Genomic DNA, 25,593 nt, shown 5'->3' on the forward strand with positions numbered 1-25,593 from the left:
AGTAAATATTTATTAAGGATATCCTGGAAGCAGAGACAAAAGACTTAATCCTAAAAGGCTGACAGACACAGGCATACCAATCAAGGATATGTTGACTATTTCTGGAAACTTAAAGGGATTTGTGCAAGATTGATACACTTCTCTTTAGACATGCAAACAATGGCTAGGAAACATGGGGAGATATTTGGAAGTAACTTAGGAACCAAGGTCACATATATTGAGGGTTTAAAATACAAATGTTATCTTAACTGGGGGAATGTGTTAAGTGGTAAGAACACTTGCTGCTCTTACAGGGGACCAAGGTTCAGTTCCCAACACCCATACAGTGGTTTACAATCAGATGCAATTCTAGTTCCCAAAGATCTGATGCCTTCTTCAGACCTCCGTAAGTCCCAAGCAACCACATGGTGCACATAAATACATATATGCAAATAATCATACACGTAAAATGCAATGGAAGAACTCTCTGAAAAGTAGGATAGCAACAGAAATTATAGTAGCTTGGGTACCCTTAGTAAATAGAGAGAAAGGACTAATTTTGCTTATCAACCTGCCACATTATGGAAGAGGAAATCCCAGTTGAAGAATTGTCTCCATCTGATTGCCTATGTGCATGTCTGTGGAAGATTTTCTTGCTTGTTAATTGATGCAGGAGAGCTCAGACCGCTGCAGGAAGTACCATTCCTTGGCAGGTAGGTCTGGGCTGTATTAGAAAGTTTGATGAACAAGAGCAAGAGAACAAGCCAGTAAGCAGCATTCCTCCATGGCTTCTGATTTTGTTTGTGCTTCCAGGCTCCTGCTTTGAGCTTCCTTCAATGGCAGGCTGTAACTTGCAAGATGAAATAAATGTCTTTCTTCCCTATGGTGCATTTGATCATGGTTTTATTACAAGATCAAAAAAAAAACAAACTAGGACCAATGGAATCCATTCTATCTAGGAGCTGTAACAAGTTTATGAAGGAACTATTTACAGAATGTGTTGTGGCTTTAATACATATAATAGGGACGACAAAAGAATTGGGAACATTAGCAGGAGGATCCTTTAAAACTTCCAGGCTGGTGGCCATCAGGAAGTGATGCTTACTAAAAACCCAGACAAAGAGCAGTGTTTGAAGGAGGAGCTGGCCTTGTGGGCAGGACTCAGTCATAGTCACCCTACAGGGAAGAAATAAGGTAAAACTAACAACATACTCTTGTCTCCCCTTAACCTCCTGCTAAATCAGCTAGCAGGCAGAGAGGAGGGAGCTCGGTAGTTCATGCTCCCAAGCTCATTCTCCTTGGGCATGAGTATGGGTGGGAAAAAAATTAGTCATGAGGGGCATAGAGGAGATATGTCAGTAACAGGATTTGCGTATGCTCCTAAGAGGACCTAGAAGCTGCCATGACTCTCGGGTTTGGGCATGGGACCAAGTCTTGAGGAAAGGAATATAAGACAATATATAGAATGTCAGAACAATGTATTTTGTTGATTATGGAATCTGTTTTTGAAGTATGTATAAGCAAGTCATGTCTGACTTCTAGAAGGGATATATATATATATATATATATATATATATATATATATATATATATATATATATATATATATATATATATATATATATATATCTTGTTTCTCTGAGACAACTAAGCCAGTTGTTCCAGTTTGTGTAGGTGGGACATGAAGCCATGTTAGCAGATGAGGTTAGGAGGGCAATGGGACAATTTGAAAAGATGATCAATGTTCTTCTCCAGTTTGTTATAGATAACAAAGAAATCATCATTACCCTGAAGAAGTAGCTTTGGGGATCCAATTTCCGCTAAGCTCTGTCTTTTCCTGTATGCCAGGAGTCTTGTTATATATCTCTATCTCTATCTCTATCTCTATCTCTATCTCTATCTCTATCTCTATCTCTATCTCTATCTCTATCTCTATCTCTATCTCTATCTATCTCTATCTCCTATATCTATATCTATTTAATAAGGGGGTCTCTGGGCTCCTGCAGTCAAGTTATTGATGCCTGGTGAGTAGATTTTACAGCTTGAAAGTTACACATCTGAGCTGTTCTGCCGGGCTTCAGAATCGAACCTCTGCCAGTGACCTTTTGTCTTAAAGCTTCCTTACCTTTCTGGGATCCAGTTCTTTGGCCATGCCCTACCTCACAGGGTGTTTTTAAGAATAAATGAGATAATGTCTATGAACCCCCTGGAGAGGAAGCATTGCTCGAGATAAGCTCACCCTCTGGTATTTTTAGCTGAAGAGTGTTGGTTGTCCAGGATATGCCATTTAGCAATTCCTGGAGCCTTGAAAAGGAAACAGAAAGGATGGCTGGGGGCAGGGAATTGGTATACTCAACAATATTGTTTTTTCGAGAAATCCCTCCTGCCCCAAGTGTTAGAATATACGTCAAAGGAAACAAACACCATTTGTAGATAATACAGGAAGATGACAGGTTTGCTTGCTTGCAACTGTGACGACGTGAGGCTAGTGGGCTCTGTCTTGACTGCTCTTTCACTCTTCAAGGGCAGAGGTCCACGGGACAACTACTCCACTGATAATGAAACAACCCTAAAGCGACTCTTGCTTCTGTAAAGAATGGCAGGAAACATCTTCACCACCCGTGACTTCTCCAGAAAGTAAAGGGTTTAAGGAGGGGGTGTACTTCCTGTCCTGATTCCAAATGTGGTTCTCAGTCTTTACAGAGGTAGGGGAACTAATATGCTGACCTAACACAAGCAAGCCTGCAGAACAACAATAGGGACCAGTGTGCCCTCCAATCCATATCTGCTTCATAAGCAAAAAGAGTTCCAAAAGGACTAACAGGAATTCGGCTTTGATAACTTGATTGGAGAAAATGTCTTACCCGAGTTCACCCAAGTGCTTCATCAATGTTCTTTGTTTCCATTCTGCAGTGTTAATCTCTCAACCTCATGGTACCTAGCTGAACAGGCTTCTCTGTGGGAAGTCAATAAGGCTTGTTTAATTCTCTCCAGGCTGAAAAATTAAGATTAGCATTTTATAAGCTCCACATAACTTTTCTTGAAGCTAGTATTTAGATATTATTGATGCATTTCCATACACAAGTCCTGGCAGATATCTAAGAGTGTATACTAATAGTCACATCTGGATTCAAATTCTGCCTCCACTGGAGGAGAAGCATAGCATTTGGGAACTACTTTAAACATTTCCAGTTCAGCTTCTTTATTTATAATTTGGAGAACCTGATGTCCACCATTGTATTGTTATGAAAATTCAATGATTTAGAGTAGACAAAAATTAAACAGCTGTGCTGTTCCACTCAGAAACTAAAACTGAGGGCTGGGGAGATGGGCCTAGTTGGTCAAGTGCTTGCTGTGCAAAAATAAGGACTAGAGTCCAACCTACCAGAACCCACCACGTAAGAACGCTGAACACAAGGTGCACTGCAGGAACCCCAGCAGTGATCTGGGGCTCTGTGTGCAGAGACAGGACTATCTGTTGGGCTTACTAGCAGCTATGACTAGCCAAATCGGTAAGTGCCAACCAAGCTCATCAGAAGTATCTGGTCTCAAATCAAAAGGAAAAACAAAACTAAAACAATGTACACACACATACAAATGTTAAAATAAAAAAGAAAAGTGACACACTGTCTAAGTATGACGGGATTCTTAAACTGCTTTGCTGTGAGCAGACAAGTTGATTCTGAGTGAGCTAAATTGGAAAAGACCAATTTGCCTCCATCTTGGTTACCATGTTAGTTCTAAACTCATAAAACTTGGGCATCAAGGCTCCATAAGGAGACACTGCTAATGACAGAATACATTTTGGCCAGCTTGTGCAGAAGTTCATGTCACAGTCCCCAAAAAGTCTCATGTTGAGGGTTCACCATTCTAGCACTTGCTTGAAAGTAAAGGACTGGAAGAAATGCAGTGGGAAGCTTCTAATCACGAGAAATCCTAACATCATAGCTTAACCAAGAACTCATTTCTTTCAGATTTTAAACAGGAAACTGGGAACTGATTCAATCAAGTGCAAGCCCTCACAGCCTGCTGAAGGTAGAGCCAGATAGAGCCTGACTCTCTTCATTCAAGGTGTCTGGACTTTAGCTAACCCTCCCTTTGAATTTTCAGTCTCCTCCATGCTTTCTTGCCTGAGCCTCATTCTTTTTTGAGTTCTTTCTCCCGAAAGGGTTAGTGAGTGAGGAAAATGCTCATAAAACACTTGCATCCTGACAGGACAACTGCATGTCTGACATGGGACTCTGTCTCTCAGTCATAAGGTTTGTGTCTGAATCAGGGCAAAGAGTGATGTCATGAAGAGCTATTGCTCTTGTTTCTTTATGTGTCTACCTCCTCTGGCCTATGTCCTCAGGTAGACCCCACTCCACTCAGGGAACACTGAGGATTGCAGCTGCTGTCACATGCGAGTGGTCATGCCACCAATCATACATCTCTGGCACCCTCTGGCCAAGAGGGAATTAGACAAAGTGACAGACTGAATTCCAAACAGGATTTTAAAAAGTGTCAATAGCATGAAACTTTTGCTTGCCCTGGGAGACGTCAATTATTCCTTGATAGTGGACACAAGTCTGCATCTGTAGTCAGGATACTCCTTGTGTCATTTACCTGAGTCTTTGATTCTCTTCATGTTCTGAATATGGAGGAAATCTAGGTATTTTCTTCAATCTCAGGTTTGGACATTCAATTTGCATAAAGTTTCCTGAGTATTGGCTAGAAAAAAACTCTTACAGTGAAAAGGACAGTCTAGCTATTACCTCAGCGGGACGGCGATTATCTGAGTCTACCCTTCAGGAGAAGTCATAGATTTTATGAGGAACAGAGGGAATTATCAGCCAAGAGAGTGCAAAGGTTAAATGGATTTCATCATCTTCTTGCTAAAATGATAATTCTGGGGTCAGGTTTCATTTTGGTGATGAATGTCATATGGGAAGAGCCAGCAACTCGCTCGGCGTGCTCAGGGGTTGTCTGGAGAGGATGCTGAGAGAAACAATATGCTGGAAGAGAAGGGAGAATGATAACCTGGTCTGGGAATGATCTTTACCATGTCAGAGTGTTGAAAAATTCTCTGTCATAGTGATTTATGTCAATCTATGCGTAAGTCGTCTACCACAATGAAGCCACTGACAAGGCTAATGTGGGATTTAAGATTCTTGGTGCCACCATTGTCCTATTTTGTCTTTTCTCACACATACCTGATGACCTGTGCATCTTCAACATTTAAACTTTTCTTAAAGATTAAAGTGTGTGTGTGTGTGTGTGTGTGTGTGTGTTGCCTGAGTGCTAGAGAAGGGTATCAGATTGCTCAGAACCTGAGTTTCAGACAGTTGTAAACCACCTGACCTAAATGCTGGGAACTCTAGTCTTTAGCAAGGGCAGCAAGTGTCTTAACCACTGAGCTGTTTGTTTCTCAAGCTATTTTCTCATTTTTTTCCTAAATGGAGGGAGTATTAAGGCATAAGAGAAAGCAATATGACAGTGGATCCTCACTTATTTATGATGAATTTAAGACCACTTACTGAACATGTTGTACAGTTGGATTCCTTCCTCAAGACTTAGCTACTCAAGATGTGCTCCAAAGGTTTTTGCCACCTTCCTTAGGTAGAAAAGCTTTAGAGGAGACAGACCCCAGGTCCTGCTGCAGACCTCTGCGAACAGAGTTTGTTATAGCAAAATTTTCACTCGATTTCTGGGTAGTGACGTTGCATGAGTCTGCAGTATCTGGATGTTTTGCATCCAGTGAATGGTAAGAGCTTTTGTGTCTTTAGGCTTAACTATAAGGGATCTCACAGAAGTAAGTAGACAGCATGAAGCCTATTCATCTCCTATTTTAGAAAAGAGAATATAGCTTTTAAAATAACCTCCTGATAAATCTTTTACTCTAACTTTCAAATATTACAATGGGTGTGTCAACAACCTTGAGTTCCTTTAAAAGTTTTACCGTCTAGAAAGAATCATATTTCAACTGGATGTTCGTAGCTCTCCAATATTACATGTAAGATGTTTACTAAAATGATTAAACTGTATAGGTGAGATAGGCTCTGATGACCAGAAGTATGGCTTGAGACCTTGCTCATTGCACATTCTCTCTTCAGAGCACCAGCCAAAGTTCATGTTTCCATGTCCACTTTTTTAATGTTGGCTCCCTATGGTCAACAATAAAGCCAAGGAGCATTGCATGTGTTCCCATGGGCTCCTGCCAAATAGCTGGCTGCACAGTGAGACTGTGACATCTGTTTAGGTGTGTCGAATGTTTGCATGGTCAACCCACGACTGGTCATTCCACTTTGAAGGAGAAGTGTTTTCCTTGCATGCACAAATAATCATGACTACTAACAATTCTCCTTTTCCATTTAAAAAGTGTCTATGAACCTCAACAAAGCCCTAATTTGGACTTCCTTTGCTTCTTTAGAGAGAAATCATTTTTTTCTTTTCTGAAGTAGAAACTCAGTTTCAAGTTCTGAGTACTGGGATTCCCGCCCCCTCTTTTCATCTCAAAAGTGTTCTACCTGCAGTGTTCTTATAGTCCTTAGGCCCTCTGCTAGGTGATAAATAACTGTGATGATTCTTTGTGAAAGGCAAACCCCTTAAAGGAACACATGCTGACGTATTAATACTACCATTTGAAAGAATTTGCTGCCTGTTTTCTGACATAGAAACCCTTGCTCCAGCCTGTTTGGTTTAAGTTGTTGTGGGGGTGTGTGTTTGTGTCTTGGTGTGTTGCTCAGTTCTGTGGTGATTCTGCAGCTGCCTCTACCACTCTGTGGGTGTTTTCTTGAACTGCAGTGGAACCACTGACTGGCTCGAAGCCTCTGCTGTTTTTGCAGTTCTCTGCAAAAATGGCTTCAAGTGTTACTTTGCTGGCTCCGCTTGGGGGCAACCACAATGATGAACAGACACGAACTCCTCACCATTTAAGCTTCACCTCCGCAGCAGCCCGATAAGATCAAACAGCAGTGCTGCGAGTGGTCTGACATATTCCACTCTGGTGCTGGGCAGAACACTATCTTGACATTCTTCTGCTACAAGGGCTCACTGGAGCTGCCTTCTTCTCCCTACTCCCAAGTAGGGCTGACCTGAATGGGGAGTAGTCATGTTGAGTTTTCAGACATAGACACAGACATAGAAAATCTTACTTGCCAGAATCCTACCACTGTATCCTGTATCCTAGTGATTCTCAGGCCTAACTTTATAGTAAGCAGCTCCTTAGAAGAACAAGCATTCATTCACATGCAGTTCTGTTTGTTCCAAGGCTCTGACCCACATGTCCTCCAGTCATTTCTCTGTTCTGACAATTGTTCCATCACAGCTCCTCCGCTCATTGGAGAAGTGTCATACAAGGTCACCTTCCAAGCTAACAGCCCAGGTAATGGGATAGTATGTACGATAGGGTTTTCCACTTTTTGTTTGTCACTTAATGATTCCTTGTGACTCAAAGAAAGCCAGCAACCATTGGTGGGAGGATTTAGCAATTGATTTGTGCTCAGGGACTATCTGAGTCTAATCTGTATCACCAGAATAATAGTAAATTCAACTGACAAACCCAAGAAACACTCAGTGACAGGGTTTGTGGACCCCTTTCTAGAATCTTGTAGCCGGTTGAGCTGAGTTTTCAACAATGTATGAAACAGAGTTGAAAAGGAGAAAATTATCTGGATCAAACACACTCAGCAAAGTCAACAATGCAATCATGAGAAGGGAAGGTGCCAAGACAGGGGGATTGTTATTATTTCTAGAACTTTCTAAAAGACATCTATTCATACACAGAAGCTGTTCATTTTAACTGTTTACAGAAAGATATTGAGAAACAGAAATTGTCCCAGGCAAGCAGAAGAAGGTATACAGAAATGGTTTTGTTGAATATTTACATCATTCCAACTGAAGGCTTTAATTTTCTTGTCCAGATTCACTAGGCAGAAAAGGAGTAGAGCTGATGCAGGAGCATGGCCAGCTGTGACTTATTCATCCATGCTGTCTCTTTCTATCTGAAAATGCAAAGCAGAGGTGCTCACTCAGCACTTCTGGGCCTCACAGCCCACCTCTGTTATCCATGTTCTCGGACTGAGTTAAACTCTTTCCTCTTAGACCCTGCTTAGGCTGGGAGGTCACAGCCATTGCTTTCTCAGAAAGTGCTAAGGTCTCACATCCTCCAGCTACCAATCTCTCACCAGTCTTGGCCTCTATTTTTAGCTACAGGTAGTTGCCTAAATATGAGCTTTTCAAAAATGACTTCGGTTCCTAGAATGAGAGAAATATGCTACACCCGTGAGTGACCTTTGAGTAGCTGCTTAAACACTCCCCGTCCCTCTTCGACATTCCAGAGAAATTCAACGATCATTACAGAAATGGGCCTGACATTTAGTGTCCACAAACCTAGCAGAGTGATCATCCAATACAGAAGGGGGAACAAGGCTGCAAGAGGAATAAGAACATTCGAGATGGCCCATGGCATCGCCTCCCAAGCTTTCTATTCCCGGGGGCCAACAGCAGGAACTTGGCGTTTAAGGACGCCGCTGGCTCGAGGGGTTCATTCCCAAGAGAATCCTGGCAAAAGGGAGGGAATCCTTCACCCTGAAACATTTCTGCTGCTTTTGTTTCTTGTGTGCTCTCTTGGCCTCTCTGGGTTAGCTCTCAGTTGGCCATTTCTCTTGTGCAGTTAAATAAATACTGACTTTATGCTGGATGTCATTACCACTGTTGGATGAACACTTTCCAGGTTTGAGCAGCAGGTGCCTGACCCCCAAATTCTGGGGTCTTGAATTTTAAAATAAAGATTGGACCAACTGATTCAGGTTCTCTAGTGGTTTTTTTTTTTTTTTTTTTTTTTTTTTTTTTTTTCTTGATCCACTTGTGAGTAGTAATTGGTCAGGAGAAAAGGGAGAAGAAACCCCAGGGCCACAATCATGCCCTTTGACATCTTCTCTGAATATCTAACCTTATCATAATTTCCTTTTCCTTAATGTACCTTATACAGCAGGTGAGAGATCGTTTATATACACATCACAGTATGATCCACACATGCCCCCAGATAGTCTCTCAGATACAGTGCTGCCTTTTCTCACTCAACACCCCTTTGTCTCGGAGGTTTGGAAGAGCTGATGATTTCCCTTGCTCGAAACATTACTTGAGTCAACCTTGTGCCAGATTCTTTCTTTAAAAACCTTGTGCTAACAAAGGTGCAAGCCACGATGATGCTGACAATGGAGATTATTTTAGGGCAGGGTTGTTTAATTCTAAGCAATTGCAGACCGTCAGAGGTGGGGGAAGCCCTGAGAATGCTTCTCTTCCAAACATCACATTTTGCACCCAGAGAAGGCAAGCATTTGGGAGCCAGAGACTTTGGGCTCCCAGAGTGATCAAGGCTGGCTGCCTTCCAAGTCCCCAGGCTGCCATACCTGTGACATGGGCTGCAGGCCTGTCCCTTCTTTTATTGTCTGTATCAGTTGGGACAAGAAGGTTTTATAGCCTGATGCCCTTGTCACCCTTTCCTACTTCTTGTTCTTGTATTTAGTTTCAAATCTGGCTGTGACCCTTGCTGGAGGGGTCACTGGAAGTGACAGGGAAAGAGAAAAATAAGCCTGGTCACGACCCAATCAGTGCACTCCATTTCCCAGGGTTAGAGCCTTTTTACAAGGCAGAGAGGTGGAAGGGGGTAGGGACAGAGGTGAGATTTAGGGAAAAACAAAGATGGCTATCTCAACACCATTCATTCAGGAGTTAGATACAATGCTAGTGGCCCATTTTGGGATCAGAAATCTGGTAAGAGCATGGTGCTAAGGCACTATCTGCATCAAAAAATGGTTCTGAGAATTCTTACTTAACTTTTATTCATCCATTGGTCAAAGTAGGAAGACAGTAATTTAAAACAAAAGAAAAGAAAAGAAAACACACACACACAAAAACAAAACAAAACAAAACAAAACAAAACAAAAAAAAACCAACGATCATTAGGCACAGTTTAAACCTAGTGGTTCTTAAAGTTTAGATGTGTTGAAATGTGGCATCTTGGTCACTTGCCAATATCCTACATCCCAAAAGTTTAGTGTGAAATCCAGGAATGTGTTTTTCTCATTCTCTCTGTGTGTATGTCTCTGTCACTCCGGTGTGTGTGTGTGTGTGTGTGTGTGTGTGTGTGTGTGTGTGTGTGTGTGTGATGTGTTAAATAAACCTTTTTGTGATTAGGGGAAAATAAATTTATATTTGTAAAGAAATTGCAGATATTAGTTTTAGAATATTATATATAACCTTAACCCTTAACCACTTACCTTGAATTTTAAAAAGAGATGTAGCCATTTATTTGTATATGTGTGTGAATGCCTGTGCATATGTGGGTGCATATGCCTGTACACATTCCCTGGTCAGGTAGGAGTGTCAGATCCTTTGGAGTTAGATACTGGGCATTTGCGTGTTGCCTGCTTGTCACCTACGTGTAGGGATCCAAATACTGGTGTGACAGCTTGCACTCTCTAATGCCTTCTTTCCAGTCCTCTTTCCCTAAGTTTTAAATTATACATGAAATTAAATTTACTGCCTTACCATTTTACAGGGCCTAAATCCGTGGCACTGAGTGCATGACAGTGTAATGCAGCCACTGCCATGGTCATCTGCAGATCTATTCTATATCACATCCCCAAACTGAAACTCTGCACTCATGTAATACCAACTCCCAATTCTACCCATCTACACAGTGCCTGGTAACTAACTGCCATTCTATTTTCTTCCTGTACATGTTGAATTAATCTTCACACCTCTTCTGAATACCTGATCTATGTAGATTCTTGCAGTGTTTGTCCTATAGGATATGACTTATGTCACTTAGCAAGGGCCCGCTTATTCAGGTGGTATCTACCGTGTCCTGCCACTGGTACAGACCAGAAGACTCACACTTTGGCTTTGCTGGGCAAGATGTGTGTTTCTCTTGAGGAAGCACTTCTTTGGGTGATAGTGGGTGACCTAATTATTTAATGTCCTGGATTTTTTTTTTTCTTGCCTAAGTAAAACACCAATGTTGGTAGTTTCTGAAGACACTGTTGTGAGTCTATTTCTTTATTTACTCAACTCATTTTTTTTTATTAAGAACCACACACTTCCTAGGCTTTACTTGACCATGAAGTTGCTCATGGCCATCATTAGATTCTTTTTATTATTATTATTATTTTTTTTTTAGATATACACTGCCTAAAGAAGAAATGCAAGGTGTAAGCACACCTGTTTATTTTCATTTTACAATTATTTTGCTCATGAGTTTGACAAAATCATGAGGACTAGCCTCCATGCAGCCATATTAATTTCTTATAAGACACCAGAGGTGTCTTAGAGGACTGTGTGCCTGGAGACAGTGGAAGGAGGGAGCTAAAGGCCTTTCCATGTTGGAGAAGGGTTGGCTCCTGTTGTTCATGCAGACTATGTTCTCCAAAAGTATTTTTAGCTGAGTGTTTTCACAGGAAAGCTTTTGGAGCAAATGTAAAATGTGTCCAACAGGTACCTCCATGACAAGGAGATGCAGTCTGCGGGCCTGCCTTTCAGAGTAAAGGAGCTGAAACCAAAAGCAAAGGCCACAGGTGCTGCAGACAAGGGTAGCAATAAGAAGTGAGAGGCGTTTGGAGTGCGGAGGAACTGGACTCAGATCTGGTTGGTATTCTATTAATCTCCAGGGTCCTTAGCTACAGAAGAGGCAGTCATGACTTCAGTCTCAGAATATCTTTCTATCTTCTCAGAGAGATGTCAATTCCTGGGGACCCCCTTGTGGTATCCCTGACTCAGAAGGAAACTCATCAGTTACTATAGCACACCATCACAGACCACTTCCTGAAAGACTTTGGGTTTTCCCTAGAAGGCTCTTGTTCATGTACAGCCCTGCCAGGAACAACTGGGGACCAATAGTGGGGCAGCCTAACTGAAACGGTGACCTGATTTTTAACAAATATACACACAGCACAGTACACAAAGATAGCCACTGGGACAAGAATAGAGCTGCAGAGGAGAACTGATTTCTCCTCTCTCTAATCCCCTCTGCCACTCTCCATATGTGCATATGTGTGTGAGCATGCACACGCACACACACACACACACACACACACACACACACACACACAGACCCATGTCCACAGTTTGTTGTTTATGTTTTAATTTGTGCATCCTAAGTAGATACAGAAAGAAGAAAACCAAAAAATAACCTAGACCAGGAGAAGAAAGAAACCAACCATAACAAGGTTGCTAATGTTTTGATTTCATGTGATCTGGGATAAAAGGTATCAGGTGGAGGTGGGTTCTGTGGATGCCTCCATTTAGGAAGAGATGAGCAAAAAGAGTAAAAGCATTTCTTGTTTGGTGTCTTAGAATTGTCAATACGCTGGTAGTATTGTAAATCTGCAGCTGGGAGCAAAATGCTCTGAAAATCTTCTCATGATAGAAATCTGTAGAGCACACGCCTAAGAAGACACAGATGCACAGGCTGGTGAAGTTACTTTGAGCTTTAGCACTGCCTGGGTTTCTGAGCAGTCAAGACAATTACAGGAATATGAGAGGTTATAGTTTATTCATCATATTAAGAACATGTCTTTTCGTCTTTGTTGGTATGAATCCAAGTTATAAATGAATTTTCTGAATTTAGTATATAATCATGGAGGTAATTTTAAGATAGAATGAGTTACTTAATAATGTTTGTAAAGTTGAAACATTTAAATATTATATAAATTTATTTAAATAGTCAACAGTTACATTTAAACATAGTTTACTGTATTTTGTTACAAGTGTGTGTGTGTGTGTGTGTGTGTGTGTGTGTGTGTGTACGCGTGCCTGCATGCCCAGGTACACATGTGTAGATCAAAGGACAATGTGTGCAGTCAGTTCTGTCTTTCCACCACATGGGTTGTCAGGCATGGGGACAGATGCCTTTAGCCATTGATTCGTCTCACCAGCCCTTATTTATTAGTTTTTGCTATATCAAGTGTTGGATCCAAGCCAAGACTATAAGCCAAAAACTTAGCTGTTGCTTCTTAATCATCTGCTTGATAAAAAACCATCAAGATTAGCCTAGCTGTTACTCCTTCTCCAGTAACACTAGTCATTTATCTATGCCTTACATAGGAAGTTGAATTTTAACTTTTGGTTCTAATCTGTGGTAGGACCCAGAAACTGTTTCCTGATTGAAGAAATTTCTACAAGCTTTTAATACCAGATAAAACATGACAAAATTTGAACATTTGTCATGTTCTTAAGAAGTTTGGCCTGTCTTTTTGCTTTACTAAAAGGCCTTCCATCTTCTGTAAGGCTGAGCCCTGGGAGAATGTTGCAGGGAGCATGAAGACTATCTCAGGATGCCGTCCAGCTCTTCTGATAATTCAAAGAAGTAGAGAACAAGATCCTTGCCTGACTGGGATGAGAGATGGAGTCAGTCATGTCATTTTAGCCAAGGAGAGGGAGGGGATTCAGGTTTTCTATCTTCCATTTTAGTATTTTTAGTTCTGGGTGACAGAGGGTTTTTTAGATAGGAGAGGAACACAGAAAATCTCCATCATGTTTTCTAATCTCCGTGTTGTCATTATACTTTATTAGCACAATCAGACTGGAGACTGTTATAGTGAAAGTCCAGAGAAGCGAGAAGGGAACTCTTTTAAACACAGTGTTTCTGTTGTAGATGGTGATGAGAAATGAAGATCTCATTATTAAGAAATCAATAGCATAATTCTTAAAGTTCCCCCTGATTATCTCTCCTCTTGCCTCACCCTAAACACACACACACACACACACACACACACACACACACACACACACACACACACAGAACCAGCTAGATCTGCTTCCTTTCCTTGGTTCATCAAATTACACTCAACGCTTCTTTTTAAGAGATAATTAGAATTTACCATATGATGTTGAAATCAACAGCTACATGCCTTCTCTTACCTATGAATTCCTCAAAGATAAGGCTCAGTATACAATCTTCTTGAGATCACACTGATGGGTTATGTGTAATACCTCCAGACTAAATTTATGGGTGTCACTAGGCTGTGGATAAATTTGTTCAGATGGAATTCTTTGATTAGATCCACTTTTGAAAAATGATAAAACCCATCAGAAAAATGTATTCACTCTCAGACTGTAAAGTGGAAATTGCCCCTCTAAAGAAGCCACATGGTAGCCAGACCTGGTATCACAGGCCTCCCTTTCCAACCAATCTGGACGCTGGAGCAGGAGGATAGCAAGTTCAAAGCCTGCCTAGGTTACAAAGTGAATTCAGGAACAGCCTCAGCAATATAATGCGACCTCATCTTGAAACAAAACGTTAAGAGATGGCTGGGAGTGTGCCTCAATGATAAAAATGTACCTAACATTCACAGAGCCCTAGGCTCCATCTCTAATACAGTGAGAAAAAATAAATAAGGCAAAAAATGTTATATGTGCTATTTCAGGGGGAGGGGGTTATAACCTTAAGCATAATGAAGAATGTCAATCTGAAGACAAACCAAGTGAGTCTAATTTTTGAGTTCAAAATTGGGAAAAATCAAACAACTATATGCAACATGATGAAGAAGTAAGCAGTCTTTTTACTGCCATTTGAACTTACGGTTCCCTGTGTTTTATCAACATTTAGATCATGTCTGGAAAGGAGATTAAAACCTTCATGCCTAAGAAAATGATTTTTAAAAATCTCATCCTTATATACAAGTAGTAGTTCTTTCAAAGAAGATTAAACATTAAGGTCTTTAAGTTCTGATCTGTAGCCTAATGTTTTCTTAAAGAAGTGATATAAAGCATTAGAAAATTATTTATCAAAACAGTCTCCAGTAGAAATACAAGCTACAAATAGAACTTTTAAAAATTCCTAGTAGCATCAGGAAATAATTTCACCAAAAAGGTAATAGATACAAATTATAATAATTTATTATATTTAATCTAGTACATATAGAATATTATCATTTCAGTATGAAACAGTTATAAAACATTCATAAAATATCTTTTATCTTTTTTATACTAATTCTTTGAATCTCAGCATGTGTTTTATATGTAGCATACATTTTTGTGATAGCCACAGTTTAGTGTTTAATAACTGCATGTGGCCAGTTGCTGGTTCAGAAAACTAGTAACGTAAGAAAAAGTCCTTGATTTTTTCATATGGTTTTGCTCAAAAGATATTAGCATCCCAGCTTGAAGTGTCTATGAGGGCTGAATTTAGCCATCCTATTTGATAACCAAATATCCACCGACTTCCTGGTGTTCTTGGAGTTGTTCAAAGCACTGAGAATATAAGTTGTGAACAAAAAGCCCATATGTCCTCCCCCCCCCCGTGGCTACCGAGAGAGAGAGAGAGAGAGAGAGAGAGAGAGAGAGAGAGAGAGAGAGAGAGAATGTAGACCAGTGTTTTTCAATCTGTAGGTCATGAGCCCTTTGGCAAACCTCTAATTCCAAAAATATTTACATTAAAATTCATAATAGTAGCTGAGTTAAAGTTATGAAGTAGCAATGGAAATAATTTCATGGTTTGGTGGGAGTCACTGCACGAGGAACTGTATTAAAGGGCCATAGCCTTAGGAAGGTTGAGAACCGCTGATGTAAATCATGATCAGGGCCAAGTCAAAATCTCGGGAAGTGAAGTAGAGGATGTCAAGGCAGAAACTCCAGTCCTAAAAATAGCTGCCAGTTTACTTAAAACTGAGATTTGGTTAAAGACTCCTCCTCCTACTGATAAAATTCAATGAAAATTATGGTCTTGGGTACTGTTGACTTGAAGTAAGAAAAAGTAATGACTGCATAAAGCTATCTGTTCTTTTCAGACATAAGGCCAACCAGGGGCTAAGGGTGCAAAAATGAGTGAAACCCTTGGAGTTTCTTTGTTCCTGGGGCTTGTATCTGAAAGGTGGGCATTGGTTATATATTTGCAGAATGAACATACACAGTGATATGGTGCACAATGATATTTTGGTCAGTGGTATGAGTTCACATATGAAGTCCAATGATAGAGTACACATATGAAGTCCAATATAATTGTATATTCTCTGACACCATAGCAATCTTGATTTGCTAGTATATTTTATAATTATTTGGGATCTATCTCTATTAGCAAGTGACATATAAGCCTATATATGCATTATATCTATATCATCTATATCTATCTATCTCTATCTCTATCTCTATCTCTATCTCTATCTCTATCTCTATCTCTATCTCTATCTCTATCTCTATACCTATACCTATATCTATCTATCTATCTATCTATCTATCTATCTATCTATCTATCTATCTATCTATCTGCATCAAATCAGACTGAGCAGGATTGAGGGCTGTTTCTATTTCCCAAGTCAACATAGAAAAAGGCAGCAGAAGAATGTCCCAGAAGGCAGAGAGCATCTCCATTTGTGTGAAGATTCCATCTGCAGATGGCCCAGGAGTGAATTTAAGCGAATCTGTCTGGTATGAGTGGACATGGTTCCACTAAACCAAGTTGAACGTTAGGGTGGGAGCCATGGGTTCTTGTAAGCTGTGCTCATGATTTTGCTTTTTATCCTATGATCAATGGAGATCTATTGAAATTGTTTTGTTTTGTTTTGCTTTTCCTTTAAGACTTGACAGCAGGGAGTTTGGTAATATTTTGCTTGGAGTTGTGAACAGAATAGTCAATTGTGTCTCTCTTTATAGAGCTATTATTCTTTTATGAAAGACAGACAATAACCTGGGCCAATAGTGTCTACATTAAGTAGTGATAAGTGCTAAATAAAAATGTTGTGAGGTAAAATAAAAATAAATAATAAAATAAAGATAAAAATAAAAATAAATAATAAATAATAAAATAAAAATAAAAATAAATAAATAAAGGAGGATAAGGCAGAAGTGTGGGTCTAGGAATGGTAAATGGTTATCTTTCCACTAAGACAGCAAGGTTTGCTTAAATTATATAGTGATATGGTGATATAGTGTGGTCTTGTTTTGGAAAGTTTCATATAAAATCGATATATATATATATATATATATATATATATATATATATGTATATATACATATATGTATACCATGATCTCAGGCTACAGATTTCTTTATAATGAGAGATAGGAGTTCATCCAGGCTCTGAGACTCTCAAGTGGAGGACTGAATGTTCATCTCAGTGTCTAAACCTCAGAAAAGAGGCTCTTGGAAGACTTGTACAGCTAGGTGGTGTGCATATACAAATACTAACAAGACAAAGAAGGACCAAGAGTTCTATTCAGAAAGCATTCCAGAAAATGTTGAGGGGAGTGTTAGCTGCCTAGGTTCCCAACTATGTAGAATCTATACTTAACTTTGAACTGCCCAACCTGTTTTGTGGTTTCCATTCTGTTTGTACCAATGTCGTAATTGTGTTTGAAAATGAACATGGGATAGTTATCAGACAACACTCTCACAAATTTTTCAGAGTGCTCCAGCCTCAAAAACACTCATTAGCTGCTTAAGGTTCTATAGAAGTTGTTTAATTACAGGGCTTTTAATTTGTGTCTGTGTAGGTCACATTTAATCTAACCTAATCTAAGAAACTTGGAAAGGAATTATCTAGTCCTTCTTTAGAATCTAACAGAATAAAGGATAGGGAGTTAAAAGATTTTTATATTGACTTCCTTTGAAGTTTTAATTTGATTAAAAATAAAGCAGAAAGCGATGTCCTTGAGTTGTAAACTTCATTATAGAGAATTCCTCTTAAATAAGAAATCTTTTTGGTCAGCTTAATGTAAGAGTGGTGGCCAAAATGTATTGAATTATAACTATGGTGTAACTCTGTTTTAAATATACCATCCTATATAACCTTCATAACCATTCCATGGCACAAGTTCCACTAATATTATTATTAAAGTCAGCTAAGGTACAGAACTCTCCGGTGTAGTTCAAATGAGGGCACTGTGAGCCAGTGTTTTGGCTAGATCCTTGCAGTATGACACCAAGGCTTAGGTGATGGCTTTTTTACTCTTGGATTGCTGCTATTCTCCTCTAAGCTGGTCAACATATGGTGAGGTACCCTGTGGGGTTCATGGTGAATGTCTTTTGCTAAGATATGATAAGTATTCCTTGTGGCTACCTAGCAATAGTTGGGTTTCCTGGCTTTTTCATTTCCCAGGTTGTGCCTGGTCTGAAGACCACAGAAATCACCACAGCACATTATCTTGGTCATCTTGATGGCATCGTTTTCCAAACTCTACTGTGGAAGTAGTTCCTACTGGGTGCGAGTGGCTGAGCACATCTTCAAATTATGCCCACACTCTCTGTAGTAAATAAAGGTGAGCATTTCTCACAAATTCCTCTTCTTCCGTCTTCCTGCTAATTTTCACAAGCTGAATATATACTATGTGTGCCTCCAGGCCTTTTAACCACAATGAGTCCAGGCTGCCTATTTTGTGTGTGTGTGTGTGTGTGTGTGTGTGTGTGTGTGTGTGTGTGTGTGAAAACCCAAGCTAGCTCATGGAATGTTTATTTCAGGATACCAAAAGGAACACTTAGTAGTGAATCCCTTAGGGCTATGTGGTGATGGGAAGGCAAACATCAGACCTGGCCAAGCAGGACAGAGTATTTAAAAAGAAGCCAGGGCAGAGAGACACCCACTGAAAGTAGAGGCGCATGAACCCTTCTGGGAAGTGGTAAATTAAGCCAAAGAAAACAGGTGTATTTTAGTCAAATGTGCCTAAAACTTATAGGAAGAATTCCTGAAAGGAGATACGCCAAGACAGAACCACATTAATTCCACTCTCATGGGGATGCTGGAGACCAGTGAGATCTAAGCAAAGGGAGGGACCTCTGACATCTCCAAATAGCCTCAACTGAAAGCTGTGTGTGTGTCCATGAAAGTCCAGTTGTCCTAAGGCTGTGGTGAAGTGTTTGTTCTGAGGCAAGGGGTGAGGAGCTGTTCTCGGCTACCATCTTCTTGTTGTAAATAGTCGTTAAACAGTCATTCAGTTAACCATCCATCTGTCCCTCTGGAGACAGGGAGATTAAACAAATGTTTGCCAGAGCACTCTCCTTTCCCATAGGAGTGTCCATGGATATCCTCTGTGTTCCCAGCTAAACTCTGTTTGTTCCACTTTCCGTCATTTGGGGAGCTTCTCCCACTGGATTTTCTGCCACTGGCTATGATGAGAAGAGTAGGTGTCACTGCCCATCCCTTCTAGAGGAGGGTCCTTGAAGCTTGAGATTACACCCAGCAGTTTGTCACAGTTGTGTGCCATCCATCCCAGCCTCTCCCTGGCCAGTGAGTGATAGGAGGAAGGGGAGAAGACAGCTCCACGCACATATTCACACCAACCACAGTCACACAACTGACATGAAGAGTCTCTGTCAGACCTCCACTTCACTCATGCTTTCTTTCCTTATGCCTTGGTGGGAATTGCTATGGGTAGTGGAGGGCCATGCTGGTATCTCTAATGGAAGTCGTTTAGAGTTAGTAGAGTTAGTTGTCAAAATGATGAAGGATCCCAGGGGCCAATATCCAGGGTACAACTGAGGCTGACTCTAGACTCTTCTGCTTCCTTTACTGCACCTCTCGCCCATTTCCAGATCCATCTCTATGTCAAAGGCTCTTCAGAAGCAGGGCTATATAACCCATTTCACACACACACACACACACACACACACACACACACACACACCCCTACACACACACACAGACAGACAGACACACACATACCTACACACACATACACACACCTACACACATACATACATACAAACACACACACACATACCTACACACACACACACACACACCCCCCTACACACACACACAGACAGACAAACACACACATACCTACACACACATACACACACCTACACACACCTACACACATACATACATACAAACACACACACACACACACATACCTACACACACACACACACACACACACACACACACACACACACGGAGTCCCAGTTGGTAATGATGAGGGCCCCCCAAAAATAGTAAAACAATATTTTAACTTCTAAGGAAGAAGAGAAGAGTGCAGTTTTCTTAGGGCCTCTTGACAGCAATAAGCTACAGACAGGTCTGTTAAGGCAAAGGAAAGGAAGAAGAAAGAGGCAGGCAATGAACCACTTTGAGACTTCCTTGTGACTAAGGCACTCCACTTTGTAGGTGTCTGTAGGCTTTTGGGCCTCTAGTATTGTTGGGGCAGGTGTCTGAGGGGAGATGGGGACTGTTTATTCCACAAGAGTAGCAGAGTAAACAGACTACTTGAAAAATTAACAAGGAAGGTGGTGGGAATACAAGAGCAGTTTTGGAACTACTCCTCACTAGAGCATTCATACTTTCCTATGGTTCATAAGCCAAGCCTAGAAGAGCGGTTTTAGACTTTGGTCAGGGATATAGGCATAAGATGTGGCTCTAATCTACAGCTCACATTGCTTTACCTGTTTTAGCTTGCCGGTAAGGCAAAGGCTGGTGACTTCGGGCTATTTAGTATTGAATGTCAGAGGTGTCACCCATGTCTATACTGGCCCAGGTCTGAACTTCTTTCATAAGCCTCATTGCCACGAGCCCCAGTTTCTTTACTTCCCCATTCGTCCATCCAATGCACACTCACATGTTTGTAACTCTGTGCCAACAACTAGTTCAGACTCTCCCCTGACACCCAGAGTGATGAATAAAACATCCTTTCAGGAGTTTAAAGTTTGAAGCCACCCCCTGGCATCTAGATAGAACATTTGATCAAAATTTGTCAACCTCTGTATTGACGCAATTTGCAAAGTGAAAACCAGTTTTGATGACTATCAGCAGTCTTTCTGTGACAATGAAATCTCTTGGTTGAAAGTCCAAAACCTTCCTTTGTTTCTTCTACCTGTGTCTCCAAGCCTCCTCATATGCCAACCAAGGCATTCACAGATCGGTTAATTGCTCCTTCACTATGCCCTACAGTTCTCCTCTCTGTCCCTTTGCTTCTGCAGTGATGTACATATAATCAGCTTAGCTGCTTTCACATTGTTTTCTGTATAGCACTCTGTCTGTCCAGTTACATTGAAAATTCTCATAATATGGGCTTTTTCTCATTCCTTATCTATTAACCTCGGTAACTAGCACCATTGAGCTTCAGTATGAAGCCAAATTGTAACCTCCTTTTTTCTTTCTGCATGATGTTACTGTGCATTCTGCTAGTCTGTTTATCAGTGTATACCAAATATCTGACGTGACTATGACTCATTTCTTGATATTTGTCTTATTTGATGCTGTCACTTGACCATACCGGAGCATCTGTTTTAGTCACCACTACATTTTCTGCACACCGCAGAGTACTGGGCAAAGTAATAGGCACTTAATACATGCGTCTTTCTTATCAATGAATGTATTGGCCAGCTGGGGAAGAAGTGACAATCTGTGCAATTTACAGTGTGACCAACATTGTGCCATATACAGGAATTACATGGTTTCCTTACCGTGTCCTAGATGTATCTTGGATTGCTAGGGAAATTGACAACAACATTGTCGAGCATGGTGCTAAGTAGATAGCTGCTAGGTGCCATGCTTTCCACAATAGTTGTGATTTGGCAGGGAGGCCCAAAACTGTGCGTTTTTACAATTTAGCTCATATGAATGAGAGAGGGGAGAGAAGAGTAGAGAGAGAATGAGAATGAGTGATAGGGAAACAATAACAAAAAGAAAAGGAGGAATAGAGAAGGGGAGGAGAGGGGAGGGGAGGAAAGGGGAGAGGATACTGTGTGGGAAATGGAGTTGAAAATCATTGCTTGTCCAGATCCCCTGCTCAAGGTCTCCTTATGCAGCCTTCATTTTCTAATCTATATCCAGAAACTGCCTTGAAAGTGTCAGCATGAACGTTCGTCCCTCATCCCATGTGTGCGCCACCCTGTAAGGAAGTTGCAAAACTGTAAAGGGTGCTAGTTTCCCACTGTATTGCATCCACACATGGGCAACTTGGGCAGCTTCCCACATTATGCCACTTCCCCAGTTTTCTCCGCAGCTCATACTCTTCTACGTCAATCTGCCCCTGTGTGAGAACCCTCTGTCGCGAAAACACTGCTTTCCACAAAGGCTGGGTCTCCAGTGACTCTCTTCCTGCACACAAAGCTGATGTTTGACCTGAATGTTGGGGTTAACAGGAATGAACCCAGATGACCTGCATTCTCTAAAGAACTGGGTCCTAAGACAATGGGCCACAGGAAGTTTTTTGATGAAAAATTTGATATCCAGAAGCTTTGGAGCTAGAAGTAGGGAGAGCAGAAGATGGTGGGAGGGCCCTTTAGTGGAACAACATGCTGTGTTAAGTACCAGGCCTGTTTACCTCAACATGGCTTTTAAAGGTCGGGCCACGTTCTTGGTATGTAGGAGACATCATAAGCTATCTTGGTTTCTGTTTTCATGTGAAGAAGCAAAGCTCTCTTTCTTCAGGGTGTGTCTTGTTGCCACAGTTTAGAAGTGTAACTGCACCTTTGAAAACAGAGTGCAGCTCTGCGGCTGCCTCTACCTTCTTTGATTCTGCTTACAGAAAACATAACACAGACTGAACAGTGTGCAGAAATGCTCAAGCCCAACCGTGAAGTATCAAGTGTACTGTGGTCACGAGTTTTATTTGTCACAAAAGGTGTGAGAAGCTCCACTCTTCCTCATTCTGTGAGCTTTTGTGTCTTGTTCTGGGGGAGTCACTTTTTGTTGCTGGGTGTTGGAGACTCTATGATCATTTTCCCTTTAGGGAAAAATTAACAGTGAATGTCAAGTCCTTAAAGTTAATCAGCATATATAATTGAAGCTAGGCACTTGATAGCATGTCCCTTCCTGTGAGAACGCCCTGACCCATGCCTTTGTTGTTAGCTTTGCTGCTTGTGCAGTTGGTCATCTTATGCCAACCTAGACTTGGGAGTTTTTCCTCTGCTTTCTGTGTGCTTTGTCTTCATTTGCAGGTATACGATCTAAAAGACCACCACCTCCACCATTGGTCTTTCTGCAGCACTGCTGGGAGAGCAAGGAATTCTGGTCCTGAGGCAAATAAAGTCTCATCTAATGAGTGGAGAACGAACATTTCCGCACTTATAATGACCACAATATTATTTTGTTTGTTTTGTTTTGCTAGGCAACAAACACAAGGGCTTCCTAGGCAAGCACTTACTATTGAGTTCTTAAACCAAAATGGTATACTTTAACTCTTACCAACAAGACAGACCAAAGGTATTTTGACTATTCAAGAGACCTAAGGGATGGCTCAGTGTCTAAGAACATTTATTTCTTTTTGCAGAAGACCGGGGTTCTATTCCCAGCACTCATGTGGTGGGTCACAATCATTTGTATTCCCAGTTCCAGAGATCTGACTTCCTTTTCATCTTCTGAGGGCACTAAGCATGTATGTGAGGTTCGTAGGTATATGTAGGTATTCACACATACACTTAAAATAAAAAAAAAATATATATATATTTTTAAAAGTTGATTTTTCAACATCTATTTGGAATTTCAGGAGAAACATAAAATCAAACCCCACACCAAACTTATCAAACAAACAAACAAACAAACAAAAATCTCAACTACTCAGAAAAAAAGGGAAAATTAATTTTTTTCTTTGAGGAAACAATCATAAATGGAAACCTGGTCCATTTCACGTGGTATTAACTAACGTTCAATTCCTATAGACCTCTTGTCTCCTAAACTAAGGCTCTGGGTCACTAATTCATCAGATTGGAGATGCAGGAGTTATCTGTCCTCCATCACAGTTCCTGCTGACAGCTGATCTCAAGATGGAAAGTCTCTCAATAATCTAACAGGGAGAAAAGAATCCAAATTTCACTGATACCTAGATGAGATCCCAAGACAGCGCCAGAGTGTGACTGGCAATTAATTAGACAGATAGCATCTTATATTTGGGAAGGACTCAGAGGTCTCTATCTCCCCCCCTGGTATAGAAACCCTTCCACAGCAGACTTGACAGTGCTAGGGTCTGGGCCCCTGCTCTGGGATTTTAATGGTCTGGATGAAACAATCCTAGCTCTCCTCTAAATGACTTGCCTCCAAGATACCAAATTTTTTGCCTGGAAGCTACCAGTCCATCTAGCTGAACTGGATCTGCACTCTGGAAATCTGACGAGTGTAGTTTCTTGTTCATTCATATGTTCAATTGCAGTCAGTTCTTAGACCTCTCTAAAAATAGCCCAACCTTAGTAAGGTAACCACTTACTTTATGGCTTTCATATCCATTGATTTTCGGGATTTTCTTCAGAGGGCACTTGTTTTCCCTGAATTTTGGGGGCATATTTGGAGTGTAATAGTATGTGTCTTATTTTTGCTGCTTAATCTACCCCAATGTTAAGGGGCTTGTGATGCTTTCATGGGCCATGAGCCTTATGCCAGAAAAGCTTTGTCTGCCAATATCTTGATGGTATTGGTACCCTCGGCTGGCTCTGTAGCCTACCACCCAATGAGAATTGGTTTTCTTCCTGTTTTACCTCAGAAGCCACACCACTAGTGAGGGAACCAGAACTCATCGTCAATATACACATATAAGTCACTTGTCGCCACGAAGTGCAGTTTGGGGCTTAGAAAGCTTTTTGCCTATCTAGTATTGCATCTCTTAAAACATAGAACAAAACAACCAGGTAAGTCATTTACCAGCCTCCTTGACAAATAGACCCTGAAGGAGATTGAGTGACATTTGGAAAGTTGGTAAAAAGCCACCAGTGTCAAATCAACTTCAAAAATTTTTTTCTTTTCTTTTTTTTTTTTTTTTTGTGGCTGCGCTCTGCTTAACCAGGCCACACCTGTTTTTAGAAACCACTGAGAACATTCTGCAGATAAACAGAGATGCCAGGTCTGACAGTCTCTAGGGCAACAAGATACTGATCATCATCACACATGTAAGAGACAGAGACACTGGTGGAAAACACTAACCTGGTTTTCTAGTCGTCTCAAGAGTTGTCACAGCAGGTGGCGCCGGCCCTGTCTAAAAGGGTTCAGGAGGTCCCATCCCATATGAACTGAGAGAGAGAGAGAGAGAAAGAGAGAGAGAGAGAGAGAGAGAGAGAGAGAGAGAGAGAGAGAGAGAGAGAGAGGAGAGAGGAGAGATCCTGGACTTGTAACAATCATTCAGAGCATCTGGAACTCACTCCTTCCTAAGACACAAAATCCACAGCTCCATATAGACTGCAACAGACTTCTGTTGGCTGATTTTCAGTCATGAAATTATGATTATGTGTAAACACAGACACACCCTGTTTTCTGAGCATTTCTGTCCATTTATCTTGTATTGACCTAGGTTATAGTTCTCCCTATTCTCTCTCTCTCTCTCTCTCTCTCTCTCTCTCTCTCTCTCTCTCTCTCTCTCTCTCTCTCACCTGTGACACTTTGTTAAGAGTATAGCAGATAGGCATTTTATGAGAAGTTGGTGACAGTGTGAGGAAGAAGCTTGACCTGATGACCTAGGCTGTCTGCTTTCCAGCTTGTAGTTTCCTGTAGGCCAAACCTCACATTCTGCACTGCTCATAGTCAAGACAGAGTTGTTGGAGAGAGTCACCCTGGCAAGGAGCCTTTCTAAGGTACTGATTGAACTGATATCACAAAGGTGATGAGAGCTAATCCATGACATGAAGCACCTTCAAAAGGGGAGGGGGAAATAAACGTCAATAATGGTATAGGTTTATAGTATGAAATTATGACCAGTAACAGAAAAACAAAGA

The 25,593-nt window shown here is 40.9% G+C and overlaps 1 long non-coding RNA gene across 1 annotated transcript; it reads right to left on the bottom strand.

The window, feature by feature from the left end:
- On the bottom strand, nucleotides 1–24,898 carry Gm27162 (predicted gene 27162). Its single transcript, NR_131058.1, has 4 exons — nucleotides 24,809–24,898; nucleotides 7,845–7,961; nucleotides 6,888–7,052; nucleotides 1–2,974 (listed from the first exon to the last, which is right to left on the bottom strand). It is a non-coding gene; the product is annotated as a predicted gene 27162 (long non-coding RNA).
- Between the last annotated feature and the right edge of the window lie 695 nt (nucleotides 24,899–25,593).

This window comes from Mus musculus, chromosome 9, assembly GCF_000001635.26.
Source record: "Mus musculus strain C57BL/6J chromosome 9, GRCm38.p6 C57BL/6J".
NCBI lineage: Eukaryota > Metazoa > Chordata > Mammalia > Rodentia > Muridae > Mus > Mus musculus.